General features: G+C 48.9%; 1 long non-coding RNA gene across 1 annotated transcript; it reads left to right on the forward strand.

Annotated features, from left to right (window-relative positions):
* Positions 1 to 1,209: 1,209 nt before the first annotated feature.
* On the forward strand, positions 1,210 to 4,231 carry LOC144378212 (uncharacterized). The gene is made up of 3 exons (XR_013439898.1): positions 1,210 to 1,333; positions 2,062 to 2,258; positions 2,350 to 4,231. It is a non-coding gene; the product is annotated as an uncharacterized LOC144378212 (long non-coding RNA).
* Positions 4,232 to 15,678: the final 11,447 nt, after the last annotated feature.

The raw sequence follows: 15,678 nt of genomic DNA on the forward strand, positions 1-15,678 counted from the left end.
CTTTTCTACCTGACCTGAGTGTATCATCAGGATGCTTTCCCAGGACCGCTTATTGCTGCTACTTAAGGTGCACGGAGAGGCCCGCGGTGGAGGAGGCCAGCTCTCTGAGGTGCTCCTGGCTTCTCATTAATGGGGTGGGGTGGGCAATCTCCGTGGAGTTTGCTTTCCACAGCCAGTTCTCCAGCAGGGGAGGCTGGAGAGACATTTTCCTGCCGCCCCCTCAGCTCCTGTCTTTCCTAGCCATGTCCAGTTACTTCAGCTTGGCCAGTTCTGCACCCTCCAGCCTCCCTTGGCTTCCAAGAAGGTTGTGAGACATTTTTTTTTCTTAATAGAAAGTATGGGGAGGGAGTCTGGGAGTGGCTGTGGTTGGCCCCTGAGTCGAGCAGCTGTGAGCAGGAAGGGGCCAGGTAGGACAGCGGAGGACAGGGGAGAGGAGCCATCTGGCCTCACCCCTGGCACCCACCCTGCTGCACCAGGGCTCCGTGGTCATCCTCCCTGTCTTTCTCCTCCTCCTCTCTCCCCAGGGTCCTCGCTGTGGTGAACTGCCTACCATGTCCTTTCATGGTTTTAAAATGTGTTCTCCATAAATGTAATGGTTCCTAGTAAATACATAAATATTCTGTTTTTCAGGGTTCTTAATATGACATGATTCTTAATATTACATAAGTGGTGTGCTGTGGTCCCATGACCAGCCGCCTTCTCTCCTCCCCCTCAGTGTGAAGGGTCTGAGCTAACTAGTGGAGGCAGCTGCAGGTCATTGACCACCACGTCCTCTGCTGTCCTGTGGGCCCCACCCTCTGGACATCCCCCCTCGGGGGCCCAGGAGCTGTTCCCCTCCACCATCCTCTGGACAGTGCCGGGAGGCTCAGGTCTTCTTCCTTGGCACCCAGCTCTGCCTCTCACACTCGTCTGGGAGCTGTGCTCCTGGAACACGGCGTGTCACTGTACCATCTTCTCCCAGCTCGCCCGCTCCATCTGAGTCCTCCCAGCCACAAAACGAAGTTCCATTCTCCACGCCATCCACGCCAGCGCTGGGCGCCGAGGTCCGCTCTGTGTTCCTGGCTGCAGGTTCTTCACCACCAGTGAGTCACACGTTTCCCTCTGCTTGGTCCCCACTGCCCTCCCTCTTCTGTGGATGGTCTGTTCGTATCTCATGTCCTTCATGCTCCTATCAGTGGCTCGCCCTGCTCGGGGCGTGCCTGGGCGTGACCTGTGCCCTGTGCTCTGGGCACCCTCTTTGCTCAGTCACTTGCGCTGTCAGCTGGAACCCCAGCGTGTCCTTGGCTTTGTCAATGAAACCTTGTATTTTTCGGATGTTTTCCATTGAAATGGGGTAAGTTCACATTCGTTTGCTTTGTGGTTGTGTCTTTTAAGTCTAATTCAAGAATGTTTTTCCCCATTCAGGGCCGGGTCACGGCCTCGTGGGGCGCTGAGTTCCACTCTCAGGAGTGAGCCTGTGCTCCATCGGGCCTCCCCGGGGTATGGGGGAAGGTGAGGAGGCAGCGGCAGCGGCTTCAGGGGCGCAGGCAGACACCCTGGTGTCCTGGACCCCCGCCCAGGGGCTTCTGCTTCCCTCTTCTCTTCTGGTCCCTGTCCCCTTGGTCCCCAGGAGACTGCTTTTATATAACAATGGATATATAAAAGGCATCATTTTGAAACAGTAAGTGATCATTTGCTTGGGCTTTTGTCATGTCACGTAAGTCCCCAGGGGCTGGGGATGTGGCTCCTCAGTAGAGACTTGCCAGCACACAGGAGGCTCTGGACTCAACTCCTAGTATTTAAAAAAAATCCCTTTTATTGTTAATTTGCTAGAAGATTTTTTTTTAAATTATACTTGGATGCCGAGTTTTACATATGTGTATCTATTGATGGGCTCCTTATCTACAGATTTCCTATGTTTGCTATGTTCAATTAGCAAATGGCACGTGAGCAGCCTGACACGGAGTGGGCGTGCGGGCACTCAGCTTGCTGGGGTTTCAGGCAGGATCCAGCACCTGGGCTGTGGCGTGGGAGAGGGGGTCTCAGGCCCATGCTGTGACCAAGTCCACCCTTTGCTTCCAGGCTCCGGGCCATGAAGTCCAGCTCGGCAGGGCTTCTCTTCTGAGGATACCTGCCTTTTTGAGGTGATGGTGCTTAGCAGGAATACTGTAAGGCGTCCTCCCACGGATTTCTACCCTCTTCATTTGTCACTGACTTTGCTCGTGGGCCTGAGGAGCATGTCTGTGGTCCAGCTGACACGCACCCCTCGAGTGGTAGAGGTACCGTCCCTCTCCCAGGGCAGGGCCTCCTTAAGCGGGAACAAGCTGTGTCTGGCGCCCATTCTGTTAGGAATTTTCTCATGTCTTTCAGCAAGTGTCCATTGCACACCAGAACTGACCAGCTGCTCAGAGTGAGCCAGATGTCCTTCCCAAAGCTCAGGACCATATGGGCCGTAAGAACGTTGCTGACTCAGACTTTTGGGTAGGATTTTGTAACACTGTACACAGGATAAAAAATAAATCACTGATGAATCCTCTTAAAATATCCCTGGAAAGCACAGGTAAAATTTAGTCAAGGATCTAAGAGATGATCTTAGTAACACTCCCACCCACCCTGGGTCACCTTGCAGAGTGTGACGGTCCCGAGCCGCGCCTGGCCCCGAGCACGTGGTGGGACCTGACTGTGGCAGTATGTTGCAAACAGTGCACGCACTGTACTCGAAGCCCAGTTTCAGAACGTGCACTGAGTGGTCCCTCTCAGTGGATGTGCCTTTCTCACTGGCCCTGGGGGGTAACTGCCAAGCCTTCTGAAATAGCTGGAGAGCATTTCAACATTACTCACTTTTTTTTTTTTTAAAGTTCTGCAAGATTTTTTTAAACATGTCTTTATAATTACATCCATGACCACAAGACAACTGGGAAAGAGACCAAAGTGTGATTACAACAAAATATCTCTAGGGAAATGGATCTCACTGGAACTAGGCATCACCTACGTATGCCAGCCTGCCTTTGGGGAGACAGGGATGGCGGAGTTGTCCTGAGCCCTGAGGATGACTGAGTAACACCCCAAAGACAAGTCCACTTGGAACCTTGGGGACTTGTGCCTGTGGGCTTCCCTGGGACAGGGTCTCTGCACTGTGAGAGGTCCTACTGCACTGTGGAGGGGCGTGGCCTGCATCTAGTGATGAACTGACCTTACAAAGGACAGAAGAGGAGAGGACCGGAGCTCACGAAGCAGGAAGGTCATGGGAAGACTCAGGCAGAGGCTGGAGCCAAGCAGCTGAGCCAAAGGGGCACCTGGAGCCCACAGAAGGCTCCTGCCCTAGAGCTCATGGGGGGACACAGCCTGCTCCGAGCCTGATGTCAGATTGCTGCCCTACAGAACAACGAGAGAATGAATTCCTGTTCTTAGAAGGCACCGGAGTTATGGTATTTGGTCCTGACAGCCTCAGAAACTAATGTAGGTCACATCTTGTTTGGCATTGCTACCCCTGGGTGATAGGAAGCAGTGACTCTGATTGACAGATCATGAGCCAAAACAAAAGGAAACAAACAAAACCTCCAGCCTGTGTCGATGACGGTCACAAGGACACTGGTTAAGGTGCGTAGAATGGAACCCAATGCCAATCAGAAAACCAGGAGCAGAGACGGAGGGCATGGGCCCAGCTTCCCCTTGTTCCCCAGAGACTGCACACCCCTGGGGCCGCCCAAGCTGCGGAGCCCGCGGCCTCTTTCCCATTCGGGGGCTCCCAGAACTGGGGGCTTCTGTGGCACAGAGACCCCACACAGGCATCTCTGCCACACTTGAGAGTGGACACAGTGAGGGTGCTGAGCCGTGTTCATGGTGACCTGCAAGGAGAGGTCAGCAGAATGTGAGCAATCCTTCAGAGTTCCTAAGGCACAGCCTGGGTGAGAGTCCCTTGAGAGCAGCCAGGAGGTTGTGAGAGGGGACGGGCGTTTCAGGCCAGAGCCAGCCAGGCCAGCAGCAGAGGTGCCCTGGTGGGGCCGGACGGTGCAGCCACTGTTGGTGTTTGATGATGGGATGGAGACCGCCCTAGGGAGGCTGAGAGGGTGCCCCAAACCCAAAAGAGGAGGTAGAGTCCAAGCTCCCATGATAAAGAAGAAGGCGGGGGGGGGGGGGCGGGAAGTAGCTGCAGCTTCAGTCCCTGGAAGGCGGAAGCCCCTTGCTCACTTTACCCTCCACCCAGCACCTGGAACACCTGCTCCGTGAATTAAATCCACTCTTTTCTGCAGTCTGATGTTAGATTTCTATGTTTTATTTCAAAGATGCCAGCAAGAAACATATCTTCATGCCCTTGGGCCTAGGAACATCCCAGGAATCGGACCAGAACTTCACCTGGAAAATCTGTCAGTTGTCCTGACTTAGGGAAGGAGATTTTATTTTTTTATAAGTTTGTGCAAAAGCCACCGTCCCCATTATCATGCTACCTACAGCCTGGTGGGAGATAGACCATTTAATCAAACAACACACAAGTACAAGTGTTACTGAGCCCAGATGCGGAGGCTCATCCCATGGGGAATCCAGGGTCTGAGAGGCGAGTGTGGGGGACAGCATCTTCAGTGCCGAGCGATGGGCAGGAGAGGGCTGTGCTCACTGAGCAGCTCCCCTGCTCTGGGGCTGAGGGTTGCAGACGCAGTGCAGGGATCACGAGGCCCAGGGACAGGCTGGTCCAGGGAGGGTACTCGTGCCCCACCTGGTGGTGCCTGGCGATCTCCCGGGAGCTCAGGTGCCACCTCCCTCTCCTTTCTGGATCTGGAGTTTCCAGTCATGGTGGCTGTAGGTGTCTGTAGCCTTGAAGTGGGAGAGAGAGAAAGCAGGCGAGTCTGGGTCAAGTTAATCTTTTGTTTCAGTTTGGACAAAACATTTCTCAAAAGTTCAACATGTCTCCAGGCAGAGCAGAGCAGAACTGACCCCAAGGTTAAGGCAGCAAAGGGGACAGACCCGATAGGAGGACAGAGGCCAAGACTTGTTCCTGCTCCTGTCACCCAGGGGACATCTGCAGGCCCAGGCGTTGGTGTTCTCAGCAAATCAGCCTTCAGGTCCCTGAGGAGTGACCGAGACCACCTCCGTCATCCTGACCCACAGCTCAGAGGCCTCATCTACAGCAAAGCCAGGGGGACACTAGTAATGCATGGCCCAGCCTGTGGCCTTCAAAATCGGTCATTTTTATGCCAATTAAGAGAACGTGGGGTGTGAGGGCTTATTTAGGTTCAGTAACAAATCTCCACTGACAGCTGCAATTAGTCGTGTAGCATGAGGTTGTTGAGATGCATCCCGAGAGGTTCCCTGTGGTCAGGAGTCGGCAAGTCCTCCCCAGAAGGTAACAGCAAGCTGAGGCCTCAGCTAGCAACCAGGGGAGAGGGCAGGGCGTTCCAGGGAGCCACAGGCACAGAGAACCATGAATGTCTCATGCCAGATCCAGGTATTTCACACCCTCAAGGGACGCTGGGATTGGTGGTCTTCACCTGTGCTCCCTGCACAAAGCCTCACACCCTCTGGAAATGCAAGTTCCTGAGCTCCATCCATAGCAGCCTAGCAGGAAATCCTGGAGTGCTGCATGGAGGTGCCGCCGGAGTTCCAAGCAGAAGTCCTCTGCTGAGCCTGTCCCTCTTTCCTGCAGCCCCCTCCTCTGTCTCCAGGCACTGGTTCTGCCCACGCCCTCAAGGCCAAACCAAGAAGGAACTTTCCATAAGGCTCCCATGCGGCTCCCCCACCGGCACCAGGAAGTCCTCCACTCTCTTTGCCACGTGACAATAAGGAAAGGTGAAGACATGAGCGAGTGAGCAGAATGAGCACGCGAAGCCACAAATGTCCCCCCCACTGCCCACTCTCACTGACATCTCCAGTCCTAGTTCTAGATGGTGTCACTTACCTATGTTTTAGAATATCAGAGACATGCCAAAGAGATCCTGTCCTGGAGCAAAACTCATGTAAGCACCCTGAGCGTGCCCTGTCCCCACAGAATCCTCTCAAACAGCCACACTGCCCACCCCCGTCTCACGCCAGCAGCGGCCAGTTGGTGAAGGACCAGCTCTTGCTGCTGGGGCGACCACCCTTGCAGGCCAGCAGACTCTCCCGTGGGGCCCACCTGTTTGCCCCTGTGGTTAGCTCCCCTTCACCCAGAACGGACTCAAGTAGGGTTCACGGCTCAGGAATCTGACGTCAGGGTGAAAACAATTGCTGTAAGCAGAACCAAAGACCCTTGACCAGGCTGCCCGGCACATGGAGATTTCCTTGGCCAACAATACACAGGGGCAGGGGAAGACTTATTATAAGACAAGAAAACAGTGACCAGCCCCCAGCTCCTGGGCAGGAGGGTGAGGGAGTGTATTCAGATTCCACGTCTGTGTCAGCAGAGAAGTTAGGGTCTTGTTAGCCCCGGCTGGACGGCGACAGCAGCTCTTGTTTCTTCCCCTGCCTAAGGTGAAGATGATGAATGGGTTGCCGAAGGAATCCTGCAGTAAGCTTTTCCAATCCGAGTGTCCCTTGAGCTAACCATGTAACTGCTCACGACTGCACAACCGAAGATATTGATGAACAGTTTCATGACTCATTTGGGCAGATCCATGAAGCCAATTACTTCATAAGGCAGCTTTTCATCACGGCTACCTTCGATCCTCCATGGCCGGCTCATTGATTAGAGTTTGCCAGGGAGAGTGAGCGCGACAATCTGGGATCCAAAGCTGCTGACGGAGCATCTGGACATCAGGCTGGTGCCCCGACAGTGCGCGCACGGTTCTCCAGGCTGCCTTAATTATCCGGCCATTAGATAAGGACTAGCAGTTTGATGAGAAGTGGAAGAAAATCCACCGTCACAGTAGACAGAACACCTAATTCTGAGCTTCTGGTGGGATTCATCTGGAACTGCCCACCCCCACGTCTTATTGAAGAATTGGAACGCTGGACGCAGACACACATTTATGCATCATTTGCTCTGTTTGCAGGAGTCAGTTAAATTAAAATTTCAAAGTGAAAAAAGAAACACAACAGCACTTAATTTTGATTTTCCTAATTTAGTACAATAGAATTACGTTGAAGGACAGTGTCAGGGGTGCAGTGTGCTAGAAGCAAGGGGAACAGTCTGCAGCTACCAAAGGCACGTGCTCCACGCACATGCTTAATTGGGAAGTCAGGTGCAGATAAGACCTTTTTCAAATGATGTATTTTTGCACAGTTTGCTGTCCTTTAACCTTGCACAGATGCATAATTAATAGAGAGATGTATTCACTTAAATACGGACTTTTGGAGACTGCCTGCGGGCATCCATTCCATCTCAGAGATCCAATGGGTGTGACACTCTTGACATACTGCCATTGGAGTACAGAGTGGTTACTGCTGAGGAAGAAGCTTCTTTTGAGCAAAAACAAAAACAAAAAAAAGGAGGCAGGTGGTAGCTTCCTCTAGTGAGGACATTGAGCTTCCTTGGAATCAGTGACATTTAGTAGGACTTCAAAAGAGAATCATGCACAGAAAATCACAGCGGGTGTGCTTTCTCAGAAATACTGTTAATTTATTCTAGATTTTTTAAATCACTGCAAGAAATGTGAAAATGGTTTCCATACATCCCACACCTGTTTCCCTATTATTTTTAACAAAATTATCGAGATGTGATCCTCATAACATAAAATTCACCCACAAAGAACACACAACTCGACAGCTTGCCAAGATCTATAGACATGCAGCCGTCATGTAGCCAATTTAGTACATTACACCACCAGAGAAGGAAGACGGTTCTTCCATCCCTCACCCCGTCTTTCCTCCACAGCCCGAGGCAAGCACTGATCTGCTTCCTAGCCCTCAACGGTGTCAGTCTCTGATTTGGCTGCAAATCTTCACGTAAATGGAGTTGGGCAATGTGCCGTCCCTGGTGACCGGCTGCTTCCTGCAAGGATGCTTCCAAGGCTCAGTCGTTGCATAGTGTATGTCACTACTTTATTCCTTTTTATTGCCAAATTATATTCTCTGTGTAAGGATGCCGCAATTGATCTAATCACTTGCTCATTGATGATGTTCATGCTGTGTCTACTTTTTGGCCCATGAGAGGATCACTACCATGGACTTTAATGCTCAGGTTTCCTGGGAACACGTATTTCATTTCTCTTGAGTATACACCTGGGAGTGGAATTGCCAAGTCCTATTGTCACCAGAACAGGTGTGAGGAGTTCCTGGAGAGGGGTCCTTGACTTGGGATGAGTAGAGTCCTTGATATATGACATAAAATTCAGCACCTGCCAGTTGGAGACACAGAGAGATTCATTTAGAAAAGCAGATGAACATTTTAGGGAGAATGAGGCTACTGTGTGTCAGAGGGACACTTTTGGGGTCCCAGGGTCTTCTTTTACAGGAAACCGGGTGAGAGGTGGGTGTGGGAAAGTGTGTGGCATCAGCCAGGTGATCACAAGAGGGCTCATGGGGCCTGGCATTCCCAGGATCCTCAGACTTCATGCTGAGCCTGAAATTCACAGGTTTCCCAGGAATCTGGGAGTGCTGAGGGCCTGGGAGAAGAACCAGCCTGGGGAGGGATGGGCCTCGGAAAGTCGCAGAACCTGAATGAAACTGTGTCTCCCAGCCATTCCTTCTGTCTCCTTTCTACCTATTTTAAAATTCTCTGTCTGCCTCCAGAGAAATCTGGAGACTCTATGCTGGAACTTAGAGGCCCTGCCAGACGGTCTCCGAGGTGGCCGCCCTCCCGTGCTCTCCCCCAGCACGGTGGGCACCCGTCACCCCTCTGCACGGCCCTCGTCCTCGTCCACCTCTGACTGCAGCATGGCCGTGAGGGTGGCCTGCCCCTGTGGTTGGGCTTGGTGTCGTGATTCTTGGACGTGCCGATGTCTACTTTAAGGAAAGTCTGTTGGTGCTTTGGCCACTTTTGTTTTGCTCTCACAGCTTCCGTGGTTGCTGGGTACACTCTGTTTCCGTGCTCGAGCTGAGCAGCCCTGTGTACGATACGTGCACACGCCCTTCCTTCCCAGGCACTAGCCTTTAGCTTTTATGTCTAAGAGGTCTTTGACTAACCGAGGACGGGAGGGTTTACACCTCTGCGTTCTTCTCAGGTTTACAGTCTTCAATCCTGCAGGCAGGTCCTTGATGCCCTTGGTTAATTTTTGTGGGACAATAGGGGGTCAAATAACTCCTCCATGAGGACTCTCCTGGTCCTAGCGCTGTCTGTTGAAAGGCGCCTTGCTTCCTCTTGGAAAGCCACCTGACCATGCAGGCAGGTTCCCACAGTCTCGGTCCTGTCTGGTTGGCCTGTCTGTCTGTCCACGCAGCACTGTCTCACTGTTCTGGTAGTTGGCTTTGCAGTGGGTTTTGTCATCAGGCCATGTGAGGCCTGCAAAATTTTTCCTATCTTTCAAAACGGCCTTAGCTATCCAGGGTGACTTAAATGTCCATATAAACCTTGCTATCAGCTTGGTAATTTCTGAAAATCAGCCATCTGGGGTTTTGATAAGATTGCCTTGGAGTTGCAGATCAATTTGAGTAGAATCAATAATGATTAATATCAATTAAATACTTTTTATACTGAGTCTACTGATTTATGAACAGGTATTTTTTCTGAAAGGCTGTCTTCTAACATAGTTTGGACTTTTAAAAATTCTTCCACCATGTTTTATGGTACATAGTACATTACTATAATAAAATACCTGAAACTGGGTAATTTGGTCAAGAAAGAGGTTAGTTTAAGTCACAGTTTTAGATGCTGAAAGTCCCTATAAATTCCCCCCTGGTGAAGGCCTAATGTTAGATGGCATTGTGGTAGTACCACAGGCAAGAGGGACAGGTCACAAGACAAAAAGAGCCGCAGTGGGTTGGGATCAGGCTGCTGTATTATAGCAGGTCTCTGGAGAGAGCAAATCGAGAAACAACAGGAAGATTCCTCTGTGACCTAAGGAGCTTTCACCAGGCCTCAACTCTCAAAAGTGCCCCCAACCCTGGGCGCCAGGCTTCTCATATAAGAACCCTTAGGGGACATGCTCAAGCCATGTCCAACCACAGCACTGTGTTAATGATCTATTTTTATTTCTATCACAAGTTGAACTGTTTTGTTAAATTCATTTTTTTTGTTCATTCATTGTAATGTACAGAAGTAGAACTGATTTGTGTGTTTATCTTTTACGCTGGAACTTGACAAATTTAGTTATTATTTCTAATAATATGTTATTGGGTTCATTAGAATTTTCTACATTAAGGATCATGTCATCCTCAAAGAGAGAGAGTTTTCTTTCTTTCTTAGTCTGGATGTTTTGAGCTTTATTTCTTGCTGATTGCCTTGGTAGAACTCCACTACAATTCTAGCTGAATTAAACCGGCAAAAATGGTGGGTATGTTTTGTTCCTAATCTTACAAGAAAGAATTCAGTCTTTTATCACCAAGTTTGAAGTAATGGAGGATGTTTTCATAGGTGCCCTTTCTATTCCTATGTTTTATCAAATGTTATATCAGGATGAGGAAGTGCTCTTTCCTGAGTGTTTTTTTAAATGTTAATTAAGATAATTATGTGGTTTTGTTCCTTCCTTGATTGTACTGGTATGGTGTGATGCCGTAATCGACTTTTAGAGGTTGAACTAACCTTGCATTCTTGGGAATAAATCCCACAGGCTTGGTGTATGATTCTTTTTTATATATAGCAGAATTTGTTTTGCTAATATTTTGTTGAGGACTTTTCACATCTGTGGAAGAGGTTTCCAAGCTTGTCTGAGTTCAGAGTCCATTGTGAGCATCTGTTAACATCACCGTTATCTCATAAGAGATAATGTTATGTAGTTTTTTCCCTTGTGATGAGATCATTTAGTTTTGTTATCAATATCTTTAATGCTAGCCTTGAAGTATGAGTTAGGAAATGTTCTCCCCTCTTCTATCTTTTTTCCAAGATTTTGTGAAGAATAGATTGGTGGATAATATCTCATTATTGAGACCCAGGCTTTTCATTGTGAGTTTTTATTTGTTTTATTTTGGTTAACTCTACTTTTTACAAGTTTTGTATTTACAGAAAAATTACAAAGACAGCACAATCTTATGTGGCCCACACTCAATTTGCTAACACAGAGCATGGTTGTCAGGTAGGTTAATTGCCTCACAGATTCAAAGGATGAAACCATGAACACAAGGCTGAGAATGAATTAATGGATTTATTAGATTAAGAGAAGGAAATAATGGAAGGAAGGAAGGGAGGAAGGAAGGGGGGGAGGGAGGGAGGGAGGAAAGAACAAGGGAGGGAGGGAGGGAGGGAGGAAGGAAGGGGAACTCCCAAACAGGGAGGGTCCCAAGTGTGAGATGCCAATGGGTGTCTGTTATCTAGGGTTTTTTAAGGGCTCAATCTGTCCATATAGATTGGTGGGGTATAGGCTTCAAAAAAAGGCCAACAAATCTAATTTGTCTTCTTCAACAAATATGGGGAGACCAGTTTCAAAGCAGTTTTAACACAAGAGTGGGGGTGAGAGTTTGTGGGTGCGTGAGGAAGTGCTTTAGAGAGGATTTTGAGGTCCGCTGATGCTAGGGGTGGGGGTAAATATGGTAGAGCTCTCGGGGCAATGGCAGGATGTCCTCATGACCCGATGTCTCCTGCCAGAATGGCATGGTCTCCTTCCTCTTTCCCCTACCTGAGCCCTTATCCAGTCTGCCTACGGATGGTCTACTTCCTGCCTCAATTTCACCTGTTATTCACATCCAGCTTTAGCATGGTAAATAGTCTAGCTCATGAGCCAATATTGGTGTCTCCTTTGTAACCAAGCCCATACTTTATTCGGGTTACCTTGGCACAGTGGCACATGCGTGCTATCTTTCCTGAGATGTTCTTTGGCAAGCAATAATCTAAAATATGTTTCTCCACCTATGGATTCTTTTCTAGATTTTACCAGAGCACATTTTGTGCACATCATAGGTTAAAGTGTGATTTGGTATTTACTGTCATAGTCACTGTCAAGAGGTGTGACAGTCATTGTCAAGAGGTCTTAGATGTTCACAAAAGCTTTTAGTCATGAATTCTCTATTATATATTTTAGACCTAAGAGGCAGCACTGGAGTAGAGTATCTACTACTCCATGTCTAGGAAAGCACTGGTTCCTTCATGCTGCACACGTTGCTGGATGCCTGGGTGTGCCCAGTGGGGTTCTGAGTCCTGTTTCTGTTCCAAAGGACCATGTCTAGGCAGGTGGCCTTCCCAGCCCTTTCCTGAGGATGCCATTCCAGGATTTTAAAACCTCTGAATCACAGTGAAGATGTGCCATCAAAAAGCTGGACAATCACATTCTTGGCTCAGAATAAATCAGAGACCTTTAAATCAGAGACCCCCAAGGTGTGCAGCATGTGCAGCACGAGATACATGTGAAACCAGATCTCTGTGGCTCCTAGGCAAGCAGTGTGGGTGCCTCTGCTCACCGGGGCCTGAGTACCACTAGCTGGCCCTTGTCAACTTGAACCCTCGTCGCACTGAGTGTCTACAGCGTTCCCACGTCATGGTGTTCAGGGGACATCTCCAAAATGTGATGTTTTAAAAGTCACATTTGTGGAAATGCCTTTATACTCCTACACACACAATAAAGACCACGTGCCCATAAGAAATTCCTCTGTACATAAGGAATGTGTAAATGTGCTAATTTTAAAAGCCCCAAACCTAAGGGGGAAAAAAAAAAGAATCCCAGAGGGAATGATGTCAGAGTTAGAATTGTGGATGTGTGAAACCTACAGACACTTCACGTGTTCAAAAATACAAATTTCAAAGGGAAGAAATATCAAACCCCCAAACTGAAAACAAGCTGGAACAAATGGACCTAATTTTATATCAAAGTGGTAACATAATAACACAGGGAAGAATTATTCCAAGAAATCTTTGAAAATGGCAACCTGACGAAATCCTTGGTGGTTATGTTCAAAGGATAAAAGAGCTACAGAGAAATCTTAAAATTCACTCCGAGGCTTTATTGTTAGCAGTAAATTGAGTATCATAATTTTGACACCATCTAATGTATCTTTTAGAATAAATAGCTAGTTTGGAGTTAGTGCAAATATATACAAATATGTATACATATTACATCAAAAAAAGGTAAGAAAATAAATTATGCCTTGATAGATTTGAATTGGAGATAGGAATAACAAGTCATGTTTTAAAGTATGTACACACACACACATGCACACAACACATGCACACATGCACACACAGGTGTACACACGTATACTGGCACACACTATCCACCAAGAGGCTTTGGAAGGCATGACCCAGCAGGGTCAACAGCACACAAGCCGGGACTTGGTTCCTAAATCCATTTCCACTAAGAAAGACAGGGCTCAAAAGCATGCAAAGGTATGTCAAAGGCAATTCCATTCGCTAAATGTGGGATAATTCCAGCATCCTCCAAAAAACAAGCAACAAAAATGCTTCTTATTGTGAAATATAAAAGATAAAACACATGAGCCCTCAATAATATTAAAATGTACACAAAGCAGAGCAAACACCAATTAGGAAGCCCACGGTGCCGTGGGAGGCGAGGTCTGGCCAGGTCTTCCTGGGGAAGGGGTCTGAATGTGGCTGCAGGGTGCTGTGAGGGCATCAGCTCCCCTGGAGGCCAGGGTGCTAGGAGTGACCCTTTCACTCAAGGGGCAGTTCTGATGGGGACACTCTGAGGTCCCTCCCCTCCAGGGGGGCAGAGGATGTTGCCTGACCCTGTGTGCATACTGATTGCTAAGTGACCCCTGAGCCCTGCTCCATTTGGGCATGGTCTAGTGTAGAATCCCCACTGTGACCAGGAGAAAGGCAGAGCCCTGTCACTACCCACCGCTAAAGTGACCCCACAACCGTTCCTTACCCTGAAAGTGGGTCATGTGCCCAGAACACGTCTATCCTCAGTTAACAAGGACAACTCCTGTTTGGAGAAAGTAGCAAGAGTTAAATGAGGACAGAGTGCGAGGTTTAGGGAGTCACCCCTTCACCCTCTCCCTTCACCCTCTCCAAGTGGGGATCACCAACAAGGGCTTCAAGCAGCAGAGAGGGCCGCTGGGCTTCCCTGCTGTCTGCGAAGGGGATGGTAAGTATGTACTGTGAGGTCAGCCAGTGGCCATCTGTGGAGCCGTCCACTAGTTGATGCTTCCTGGTGAAAGCCAGAAGGGGGTAAACAACATCACCTGTGGTGTGGTCTTGTTCAAGAAAACATGGAACCTAAAGTAAATCAAAGCGTTGGTCGTTACTGTTGGCTTAGGGAATCCAGGGTTACGGGCTTGCTTGTCCCAGTGGTGGCCATCCTCATGCCAGAATGTGGGGCAATCTATAAGGTATCTGACATCGTCTCTGCAAAATCGTTACCTTAATTAAAAGAAAGAAAGGCAGCAGAGGTGGTCAGGTGGGGACAACAGGAAATAGGCGATAGATTAAACACCATGCCTGCCCACCCGCCCTGGACATCCATCCCCCGGGGCGTGGGAAGGACCTGCCGGAGTCTGGGCCGCCCTCTGGTGGGCACATTCTCAGCCTAGTGCTTCTGCACCCTTCTCCCTGAGAGCTGGGAGTGCCCAGTGGACCCCTGCCACTGTCTGACCCACTACGTCACCCTCTCAGGAGACGGGATCTCAGCGTCCTTACTGACACCCCCGTCACCATCTCTGGGTGAGGGAGGAGGCAGCCACAAGTCCAACCCTACACTGGCATTGCTGGTACTGGCCTTTCCAACTTGCAGTGACTGGACAGGGTGGTTGCTGGTCAAGGGAACCCAGGTATTTTTTGCAGGCTACTGGGAAAGAGTTATACTCTGTTACTCTACGTCAACCCTGGGGATGCCTGCCTGAGCCTCCAGGCCCATCCTCACCACAACAAGGGCAGAGGCCGGGTACAGTCCAGGAATGACGCAGCTGCAAGATGTACACAGACCCAGCGGAGAGGGACCCGCCTCTCCTGGCCCCTAGATCCAAACACACTTGAAGGCAGCTCTCTGGACTTCCCGGGAGTCTGAGCCCCCTGAGAGTCCCGTGCTTTACTACAGCTGATTTGAATAGCGTTTCTTTTCCTTGTGGTTAAGAAGGTGCTGAGTGAAGTAGATGTACCAGAGAACGTGTGAGCTTCATTTACTTAGAAAACTTAGTAGGAAAAAAGACGTGAATTTTTATTTTTAAACTTTAATTATGAAACATTTTAAATAAGCATAAAAGTTCAGATTATAATAGATGAGCCCTGTACCTACCCTGTGAACAAATAGAACACTTTGTCCCGTGGGCTTCAGTGTTCCTTACCAGAGCACAGTGTGGCTTGAAATGCAAGACAGGGCGTGGATTGTCTTTTATTGGTTCTGTCTCATGGGCTCTGAGGTATTTTTCTTATATTCTTTCCAGATTAGCAGATTTCAGCATATGTGCTGGGAAACATTAAAAAATATACATTGGGTCTACACTTTATCACAAATGATAGCATTTGAAAACATTAACTCATCCAATGATAGCACGCATCAGCACCAGCTGACCCTGCGCTCTTCCCGAATAGTGTGTATCGGAGCTTGTTCCTTATCATACCTGGCGAGGCCTCATTTCTTCTAAGAGCTGAAGTTTCCATGGCAGCAGCTCTGTTGATTCACCTCTACTTTGTGTCCAATATTTTGCTAAAGTGCACGATGTTGCAACAAATAACCTTGTACATTCCACACGGTGCAAGTGCAGGGCTGAGCTAGCGCACCTCTCTGGGAGTGAAAAGTCGGAGTC

This window comes from Ictidomys tridecemlineatus, chromosome 5, assembly GCF_052094955.1.
Source record: "Ictidomys tridecemlineatus isolate mIctTri1 chromosome 5, mIctTri1.hap1, whole genome shotgun sequence".
Lineage (NCBI taxonomy): Eukaryota > Metazoa > Chordata > Mammalia > Rodentia > Sciuridae > Ictidomys > Ictidomys tridecemlineatus.